Raw genomic sequence first — 11,218 nt, 5'->3', positions numbered from 1 at the left:
GGCTCTTTTACAGTTTGTATTTTGATTGCTTCACTTGTGTAAGTTATTGTTGCCAAGAAGAAAGGCAAGTAGAAAAAACAGTTCCAGTAGAAAAGCAGTTATGGTAAGGTCATGTTTCAATAACCACAGGGTGCAGAGATTTTTTTTTATAGTTAGTAAGAGATTTTATTCCAAGTTAATAGGCATAGCCCAAGTACACAGGGTGTATCCAAGTGAGTATACCTAAATACAAGCTAAAGCAAAAACAGTACTAAAATAAAGCTTGACATAAATTCCCATCCCTTACAAGATTCTTCACCCAAAAACTTAAGGTGCTAAAGAAAAAATCCCTAAACTCCCTCATAGAACGTTCACAACCTTCGAAACACCTCCCATTTCTTTCAAGCAATAAGCACCAAAACAAAGACAAGGGAATAATCATCCACACTGCTGCACTGCCTCTACATCCCACTTAACCATGCCAGCAAGCCACAAAATCCACCACATGCATAGGCATCACCCAAGCAATGCCTACCTTGATAAAATCTCATTCCACAAAATTGTCGCCACCTCACAGTGAAGAAAAAGATGGTTAACAGATTCACCATCCTTCTTACACATAAAACACCAATCAACCACAAATAAACCTCTCTTCCTTAAATTATCCGTGGTTAATATTTTACCAAGAGACACCAGCCAACAGAAAAAGCTACCTTACTAGGCACCTTTGCCCTCCAAATAAATTTTCCAGGGATAGTCTTTAACTCCCTGAGTAATTAATCCCTTATAAAAAGATTTTACAGTAAATCTGGAATTATTTGTTTGCAACCACAGCAGGCTGTCCTCTCTATTTTGATCAATTTTCAACTCATATAATCTTCCCAAAAAATCAAAAATCTCACCCACTTCCCAATCCTGCACATCTCTATTGAAATCCACATTCCACTGAAGCATGTTACTAGAAATCTTATAAGACTCAACCACAGCAGCCCCTTTATTTCTAGCCATCCTAAAAAAGTTACTTAAGAACTGAATCCCCGTACCAAGTATCATGTCAAAAGTAAATATTTGCCCCATCCCCCCACTTTAAATTTTAAGCTTTTAACAAAGTCTCCACATACTAACCATATAGACTTCCACAAGCCCACCCCATACGCCCCTTTAACTTCATTTGTGCACCAGCTCCCCCACATTCTCCCATATGTAAAATCCACAAATTGTCTCCATAATGCATTACTCTCATAGCTAATCATTTTGCCACAACAAATCACTAAGATCTCTAACTTCATTGCAAAGAGGTCTTTAGTACCTCTTTGCAATGAAGTACAAACTTTCTATCAAAAAGAAAATTAAAGAGAGATCATAAAGTACGTCATAACATACGAGCCCTGCATACTTACATATTTATGAAATCATCTCACTCCCTCATGTGTCATGTGAGTGATAATGTTTTGTTATACTTTCATATATAGTATTTTCTGCCTCCTTGAATTGAATATTCTCCTCTTTAAATAGATATCATAACCTGAAATCAAACAATTATTTGAAATGACAATTAGTTTTTGAAGATCCTTTTCACGTATGCTTTTATACTTCAAATTAAATATAGATATATGTTCCAAAATATATCTGAAAAGAAAGTAAGACATTTAAATATAAACTATCAAAGTTAACATCTAACAATACTTTCCACCTTCCATAAATTAATATGCATCTATAATGCATATCATAAACTATCAAAATTAATATATAACACTCTAAATTTATTAAAACAATGCAAAGCATAAATCATGTCATGTGGGCATTCAACCATGGTTGTACTTTATTCTATTTATGATTTGTGGAGCTCATGGGGGTGGAGAGTTATAGAATGTATCATGAGGGGTTATGTGGATGCGGATGAGATTGGTAATGGCAGGAGCGGTACTTGGGATACATTAGTTTTTTGTGATACACTAGTTTTTGTTGGATTGTACATGGTTTTCTCGCTGATGAAGACTCAGGCCTTGTTTGGTTACACAGATAAGATGAGATGAAAGTTGAATAAAATATTATTAGAATATAATTTTTGTTTTGAGATTTGAAAAAGATGAATTTTTATTGTATTTTGTATGTGAGTTTGGAAAAGTTGTAATGATTAGATGAGATGAGATGATTTGTATAACCAAACGGGGTCTTAGGCCTGGTTTGGTTTCACAAATCTTTGAAATCATCTCATCTCATCTAATCTCAACATTCAAACACAAACATTTTTCAATTTCAATTTTTTAATTTTTAATTTAATCATTACAATTACTATTCACAGATTTCTCATATCATTTCATCTCGTTGGTGTAACCATACGAGGCCTGAAGACTTATTGTTACTGGCATATATGGTTGCTTATTAAGACATGGCATTTCTATTGTTAGCTATGTGGATTATGCTTGCAGTATAATTGGACTTACTTTGATGGGTGTGTTTAATCTCCGCGATGTGGCCATTGGAATGTTGTTATGTTAAGTTTTATGTTGAAATTTCTGGTTCAAGATTTGGTTCTGTTACCAATTGTGTGCCGTTACTATGATTTTGTGAATGTTTGCATTTTTCTTTCACAAAGATACAAGGATACCATTGATATTGTGTTTGCTTGCTTTTAGTATCTATGCGATAGATCCTTGGATTTGTATGTCTTTGTTCTCTTGAGTAGGGATTTGAGTTCAACTTCACCTGAATGCTTTTGTCAGAATATGAGGTATTTAAAGTACATGATAAATCTTGGCATGCTCCATAAGGTTGAATTGTTTATTGTTTCATGTTGTTAGCAGACTATTTAGAATCTACTACTTCTATAGGCTTTGCCTTTTATGTTCATAAATTGGTAAAAGGTGCCTTCCTGTTTTCTCCACGGGTATCTATATGTTTTAGCTGCTTTTTAATTTGTGCTTGTTGGAGGATATGATTTTGTTATATTATGGACCAACTTTATATTTTGGAAATGATTAGAACAGAGGTCAACAGTATACTGGCTGAACTTCAGATTAAAGTCAACTCTCAGGTTTAAAGCTCAATAGAAACTTAGACCTTGGTGGTATCATTGATGAGAGCTTTTTAGGTATGTGTGATATTTCCCTGACTTATATGTGAGCGAAATACTCCTTTTTCTTTTCTTGCCTTTCTTTTTTCATCTTAATTGAAGAAGACATACTTCGTTTGCTACTATAATGTGGGTTAATTACCTGAAACTGGTGTGTTCAGTTCCACTTTAATCTATCTCATGGTGTTTGGTTTTTCTTTTCTTTTTCATCTTTATTTTTGCCTAAGTACACATGGAGTATACAAAAGGAAGGGGTTCATTTTTTTTATTTTTATTTTTTTTAATGGTAAATAACATACAAGCCCAATGTATTTCTAAACAACAACCATACGTTTCATCCCGTTTCTATGGGAGAAGGAAGGGGTTTAGTGGGATCGTAATAGGGGTCCAAAGGAAGGAGTTTTCTTGATTTAAGAAGAGGCTTCTCCAAGAGGCAACCCTTGGGATCAAGGGGCATGCTTTCGTGAAGCACAGCAACGCATGGGCATTGCGTTAAGGGGCGCTGGGCATGAGAGGCGTTGCAACTCATCAGGCCACAAGCAACGAAGTGCATGCTTGGGAAAAATAAAACCCACAAATTGCACTAACCGTGGTTCGAACTAGTGCAACTAGTTAGAGTAGAAGCAAGACGACCATTTGAGCTCAGCTAATATTTAAATAAGAACTAATAGAGTTTGAACATTCAATACATGGTTCAATCCAACTCGATAATAGCCCTAGTTGGTTATTTTATAGACTAATTTTACATGCTTCTGGCTATAAGGCTTCACCAGATCCCTTATAAAAGTTGGTCATGGATGTTGTGGTGAGTGGCCCCCTACTGAGGCGCTTGCAGCATAACAAGGTTTTGGTTTTAAGTTGACAAAATTTCTTATCCGATGTTCGTCTCTAGGGTTCATTTGAAAATCGAACCCCTCTCTATATCATCTTTTAAGATGCCATGCCTTGATTTCCATATTGGGGAGGCTTTGGCATGGAAAATAGCACTCTCTTAAATTCTTGGATGCAACTTTAAGAAGTTATTCTGGAGAAATGTTTCCTGAGTGGTTATCAAAATTTTTAGTAGTATGTGATTTGTGTTTTTGGTGAGTTCTGAGGTTTGAGTGTTTCATTTCCAAAAATGGACGGAAAACAAATTTTGTGCACTTGAAACCCATGTGTTACATCTTTTGATAAGTGCTGCCTATCAACTTCCGTTTCAAGATGCAACACCTTTGCAAACTATTTTCCTGTGTCTTTCCATGCGTGCAGCTCTCACATCACGAGTAATTCCTGCAAGGTTCATATTTTGTGACTTCATTTAACTTGTCTAAAATGTGGATTTACTTATTATTATATTGGACTAGTGTTATAGGTCTGGCTGCCAAGTATGAGTTGTTGGGCACCACCTTACAATACATTTTATTGAGGCCAAAACAAATTTGAAACATGGGCATCTGCCAATCGGATGATTTTGAAAGGTGGATTGAATCGAATGCTTTAGCAGATGCCTGGTTTCTCAAGTATTTTGCGACATTAAACTTGGATTTTAACATTCCATCCAAGAGTGCCAAGGTTATTGTTATGACACTGGTTTCTAGCAAGTTTTGATTCTTATGAGAAAAAATTGATGGTGGTGACTTTTTTATGGTAACCTGCTGTGTTGTTCTGTTTAGTGTTTTGCTAATGTACCCTTATCTTTTTTGGGCTGGCCTTGAATAGATCGTCTTTATTGCATTTATAGCGAATATTTATAGCATTGGAGAGTTTGAATCTGCACACATACACGACTGGTTTTATTTGGAGTAATCCTTACCTTATCATTCTATTCTTGTTTAGTTGGTGGATAAGTATGCTAATGTCTGGCATCATAGTCGAGTAAGGAGATATCTCACATCCGAGGATTGGCCTGGTCCTGAATCCAAGGGGAAACCTTGGTACGGCTTGCTTATGTTGTTAAGGAAATATCCCGAACACTTCGTCATCAACACTCGGTCCAAGGGTCGGATTACATTGGAGTTTGTCTCTCTTGTCTCTCTGCTTTCATGAGATAATGAGGCATCTAAAGGCGCATCCCTGATGCTGATAACTTATTGTGAAGTTCAATGGAAAAGTGAGAAAAATGGCAAATCCTCGACGTTGTTGCTATTGTTGTGAAATATGGTCAGGCACGGGTAGTTAGTCAGCTTTAGATAGGTGCCAGTTGCACACATGTAAATGACAAGCATAAATATGAATTATTTTGCTGTTGATTGAAGCTTTTGATTTCTTGACATGAAATTTCTCTGCCCGATGCATTGGTGAACGACAACTGCTAATTATCTTCAAGGACGATTAGTTAGAAGCCCTACCAAGTTGTTCACCTCAAGTTTCTAAATCAGTTGTCACTTGTCATAGTTCATGGACTGCCATTGAGGGTTGCTCATATACTGCTCCTCCGGAAAATTCGTTGGGCATCAGAAGAAGGGCATTATCATGTTCCAATTTGAATATTAAGTTTACCAAATAAGGATTTCTTACAATTCTAACTTCTTCTACATTTCTGAGAGAATTTGACAGAAAATTAGACACATCATTAGATCTTACTATAATTGCACTAAACGCACAATATTTTCACTAATTTGCACTTTCCCAAGAATGGATGAAACTAGAATTTATTACATGGAGACTAGGAGATTTAACTCTTTTTTGTGGAACACCGTAGATATGCGAAGTCTATGTGAACATAAACAATATAAAAAAAAAAATACATAATATTATATTATTATTTTGATTTTGAGATGGATAGCCTAATGTAAATTGATATCTCCAATGACTTTGGCTTTAGTCAAAATCTTAACTTTCAGTCAAATTTTAGACTTGACAATAGCTAGACCATTGCCAATGCTCTTACTGAGATAAACAAAACAACTTTTGTCAAAATTGTTTACTCTAGTCATTCCATCTGCTGGACACCAAAAATATTTTTATTAACCGATTCAGGAATTTGAGGTAGACGACTAAAGTTATACTCAAGATTCCTCTTTGCTTAGTTTGCCAAGTGCCCTCTGTGAATAGAGCTCCTGTTCCCGGGCTTGTTTTGCTGCAATGGCTTCCTCGTCAAGCACTTGGATGGGAGACCACACCGGCCATTTCAACTAGCCACCCTTATGTGAATTCTCTCTATTCCCTTCACTGTAACTTTTCAAGAGAGGATTTAGTCTGTATGTTGTAAAATCTGCAGTTGTACCCACAACAGCAAAGATGATAGAGTAACGGACAGCAGCAATTTGACCACCTAATGTCCCAAAGAAAAAACTAGTATAAATATATAATTTTAAGCAGAACAAGGGAGATTCAAGGCTTAAAAATGGCAGTAAAGGGTAACAGACTAGAAGTAGCAGCCTCTTATTTCTCTAAGTGCACCTAGTTTGATAGACCTGCACAACACCATTCTTTATAGCGTCCACATTTTCCCTCCTTCCCATCCCCTCCAAGAGCATTGGTAAGTATTAAGTAAACAGATATGCACTCTTTAGCAATGTTTTACAGGACAACCAACTGGATGAAGTCCACAATTCCAAAGATTATGTTCTTACTTGGTTTAAGATTCCTCAAAATTAGAAGATTTTGTGTTCCATGTCCACAAATACTTGAAGTTTGTATTCAGGCTCACCCATCTTGACTAGTTTTATACTTCATACAGAAGATACCAAATAGAATTCCAAGCTAGAAATTTTTATATTTGGAAAGTGAATTAGAGCACCTACCTAAGCAGCCAGCATGGCTGCAGATTATTGTTCCAAGAGTACTTTTGACAAAGAACATATGCATACATATTATTTACAACACGCAAGCTTTTTTGGGGAAGGGGGGAGAGAGAGAGAGTCATTGAATTTAACCTTGAAGAAGCCCAAGCAGAGCACCAGTACCAAAACCTGCAATTGCGGAGTTCAAAAGATCATCAGGTCCTATTTTCCAAGCCTCTCTCATTAATTCACGTGCTCCTGTCAAAACAAATAAAAAAAATAATTCACGGCCCAGTTTGTATTCGCAAGTCATCTCAACTCATTTCAACTCATCTTAACTCATCTCACTACTATTCATTATTATCATCAACTTTAACTCACAAATCTCACTACTATTCACAACCCATCTCACTATTATTCACAACCCATCTCAACTCATCTCAACTCATCTTCGAATCCAAACGATAACTAAATTTAGACAACATCATCTCCAAAGACTACGCCATCCTTCAACATTTTTCCAATGTCATCGAACAGAATAGCCCTTTTTACAGCCAAAGCCAATGTCTCTGGTCGCCTTGCATTTTCTTGAGATGTAATAAGTCATGGAAACATGTGGAGTACTGGGATAAATGCATGCATCCAAGGATATCACTCTTTGGAGTTCTATCCTATATGGCTTGATCCTGGACATTTGGCATTCGAACAGTCTAAGCATCCAAGTGATGCAGTTCGTTTTTGAAGGGGGTTTTCTTTTTCTTGCAATAGTTGCATACTTCATTTTTAAAATTATTAATAGAATCTAAGCAAAGCCCGACTACACGGGGATCCAATATGTCTATATCAAAATAAAAAACCTCACATTAAAAAAAATGAGTAAATAAAGCAATAATCCAAAATCATCACAACACTTCAACGTTCCACAAGACTCAGACTGAAACTGAACATAATCAAAAATCAAAATATAAATAACTTACCGCAATAGCAACCGGTGACACAATGGCGAGATTGGTGGCATAGGTAGCAGAAGTCTTTGCGAGACCGTCAACTTTCCTATGCCTCGAAATTAAGCCAGCTCCTCCACCAGCAATCCCTGCCCAAAAATTCAATAACTTATAAATTCCCATAACGCTGAGTCAGATTATCGATACCAAACTGCACCCAATACGAAAGATTGGTTTAGAAATGATGGGCTTCTCTTGTTGTCGTCGAAAAAGTAAAAGATAACTAAAAGATTGAGAATTTTCTTCTTGTTTCTATGTTGTGTTCAGATTTCTACGCAATTAAACAACTGTGAATAACAAGAAATGAAACCTGCTAGAAGAGTAGGTATGAACACGCGCTCCTTCCAACTATAAGAGTAGGAAGTCGAAGTCGAAGACGAAGACGATGATTGAACCTCTCCTTCTGGGGTTTGTGATTCCTCTGAGGCCATTTTCCTCTCACTCTCTTTGTTTAGGTCAATCGATGCTTCACTAAATGATTATGTTGAAAGTAAGCGATGGTTTTGTAAATAAAATTGGTCGACATATCGGTGCTACTACTGATCCAAAGGCAAAGGCTGCATAGCTATGATCGTACAGTCGTACTGTTACAGAAATAGACGTAGCAGTGCTGCTAATGGGTTCAGAGTTATTCCGGATCGGGTTTGCCGGGAAGGGTAAGGTACGCAATGGTACAATATTCTTTAATTTATACCATTTATTTTGCTATTTGATTTGCTCAGAATAGGGTGCCATGTCGTTTATTAAACGAATAAAAAAATTTAAAACCCAAACTTAGAAGTATAGAAATGATACCTCGTTTAGTTATACAAATCATCTTATTTCATCTGATCATTATAATTTTTTAAATGAAATATAATAAATAATTCAATTTTTTTTTAATTTTCAAACAAAAATAAGATTAAAAAATAATATTTTATTCAATTTTTATTTTGTCTCATTTGTGTAACTAAACGAAGATTAAATTTAAAATTTATCTTTTTTTTAAATCTACTTTATTTTAAATATATATTTTTTAATTTTCTTAATAAGCCACGTGGCAATATGGTGCCATGTAAAGACGCATAGTAGCATTTTAAAACAAGAAAAATTCTATTTATCATCCCCATATACCACACATCATATTTTTTTTAATTTCTTTCTCTTATCAAATGTATGGTATATAGATGATGAGCAGAATAATTTAATAAGTTTAAGAAGAATAAAACCAAAAAAAAATTTTAAAAATTTTAAAAAATAAAAAAAATGTGGTGTGTGAGTGTGATAAGTAGCAAAACTCTTAAAACAAAGTGACAACTATAATTTTAAAACAAATTGTAATTAATTTATATAATACCAAAGGGTTCAACGTTAGCTTAAGATGCTATCATTGCTTGTAAAATAATAATAATAATAATAATAAAGGATGGTTTGTTTGGGTAATGAGATGAAATGAAAATTTTGTAAATTGTAGTCAAGAATTTGTGAATAGTAGTAAAATAGTTTGAATTAAGATGTTTTATTGAGTTTTGAGAAAGAATAGATGAAAAGTTGAATAAAAACATTATAAAGTTAAAAAAACTATTTGAATATAATATTATAAAGTTATAAAGTTGTATTTTTTTGTATTTTATTTAGAAGTTTGGAAAAATTGTAATAATTAGTTAATGATTAGATGAAAATGTTGATAACATAAAATTCAAAAAATATTTTATATTTAAATGATGATTGGCAATAAAATTATAAAAAAAAATCTAAAATGAGATATCTTATCTCATTTAATTTCACAAACAACCCCAAAAAACTAGAACGCTTAAGAAGGTGAATGAATATCGAACTATAAGTCTATCAAGTTATTACTTTTATTAATTGTTATACCACTTTTTCCTTCGGACAATGCTAGATGTGCACTCTAAATATGAAACCAGGACAAATATATTTTTGTCCTTTTCTTTTAAATATTTTTTAAATATCCTTAATCATTAAAAAGAATAAAAAATATTAATTTACTAACAATTATTTCCTTAATCATTAAAAATAAATAAAATGCACGAGTGGACATATTTAAGAGTCATAATACAAATTTTCTTTTCCTTCACTTAACCGTCCGGTAATATCCTTGCTTTCGAAATGAGTGTGACGCAACCGAATCAAGTAACGTGCAGATAGAAAAATTGCGCAATCTAACATGGAAAATATTCTAGCCAAAAAAGAATTACACAAAAGCAATCCCACAAACTGACGTAACTTGATGTGATTCGTCAAATTATGAAGTTACTTTTATTGTCAAGTAGATCTAACAGATAAGATGAAATCACGTTAATTTGTGAAATTATTTTTGTGTAATTCTTTTGTGGATGTAGCAGTACTCATTTAACATTGTTGAAAATTATCATAATATCCCTAATTAAACTATTGACGTAAAATATACATTAATGGTACATTCATGTGACAAAACCTAAACTAAAAAATTACATGAATAAGATATGAGGAAAAAGTACAACATGTTAATCTCGGCTTGACATACGCTCGAAAAATGCTTGAGCTATTATCATACAAAGTTGGCTTGGCTTCACTTAACATCCCACTCTATATGCGCTCGAGCGAACTTCTTATAAAGAGATTACTTGATTGTTCTAGTGATACTTGAGCAAAATTGAAATAGTCAAATCACTCAATGCGTGAGCAACATTTGCTTGACCAAAAAATTACGTGTCCGGCAAATTAAGTTTGATTTGGACTCATTGCCTTAAACTAACACTACCTATATATACATTATTATACACAAAATTTAGGGTTAAGCAAAAGGTGTTGCTGATTTTTCATGACATTCTTGAGAGAAACTCTAACCATTCAAGCCACAATCTCTCTTGATAAACAAACTTCCGTCACTTCAAGTTTGTTGAGTCTATTGGTGCGGACATGTTCATTGGCTAGAAGGATTTTTAGAACTGCTATGGTTGTAGAGATCGAGTTAGTGCTTCAGGAGAAACTATAGAAAAGATAGAGGTTCAAAAATACAGAAACTGAGTGGATCACATGTGGTGTTGCAAGCCAAACTTAATTACTTTAAAGGTCTTGCAAGTGTTTCTAAATTGGTTGCAACACATTTTTTTCATTTCCAAATAGTTATAGAAAAGAGAGAACACGTTTCCAGGTGGCTGAAGGTGGGGGATTGGCTGCCAAGTGATGATGAAGTGGTAGCTCAAAGGGAAAAGGTGAATGCAAGGGTGTTGTCGAGTGGTGGTGGTTTGATGCCATCGGTTTTGTGTTATTTTTCGTGGGAAAAAAAAAAATTGGTTAGTTACCCTTAAACATGTGTGGAGATTTATCTAGAATTCTAATATGATCTAAGAATGATGCAACTAAATAATAAAGCAAGTAAATTTTATATCAAAATGGCTAAAAATATTAAGAATGAAATTAAGCTCAAAACATGGTTTAAAAATCACTAATTATGGATAAGTTGATTA

The 11,218-nt window shown here is 34.3% G+C and overlaps 1 pseudogene; it reads right to left on the bottom strand.

The window, feature by feature from the left end:
• Nucleotides 1–5,785: 5,785 nt before the first annotated feature.
• Nucleotides 5,786–8,409, bottom strand: LOC121260694 (annotated as a pseudogene).
• Between the last annotated feature and the right edge of the window lie 2,809 nt (nt 8,410–11,218).

Source organism: Juglans microcarpa x Juglans regia, chromosome 1D (assembly GCF_004785595.1).
Source record: "Juglans microcarpa x Juglans regia isolate MS1-56 chromosome 1D, Jm3101_v1.0, whole genome shotgun sequence".
NCBI classification, from domain to species: domain Eukaryota; kingdom Viridiplantae; phylum Streptophyta; class Magnoliopsida; order Fagales; family Juglandaceae; genus Juglans; species Juglans microcarpa x Juglans regia.
Note: the sequence above shows the minus strand (reverse complement) of the source record. Positions and strands in the feature narration are given on the sequence as shown.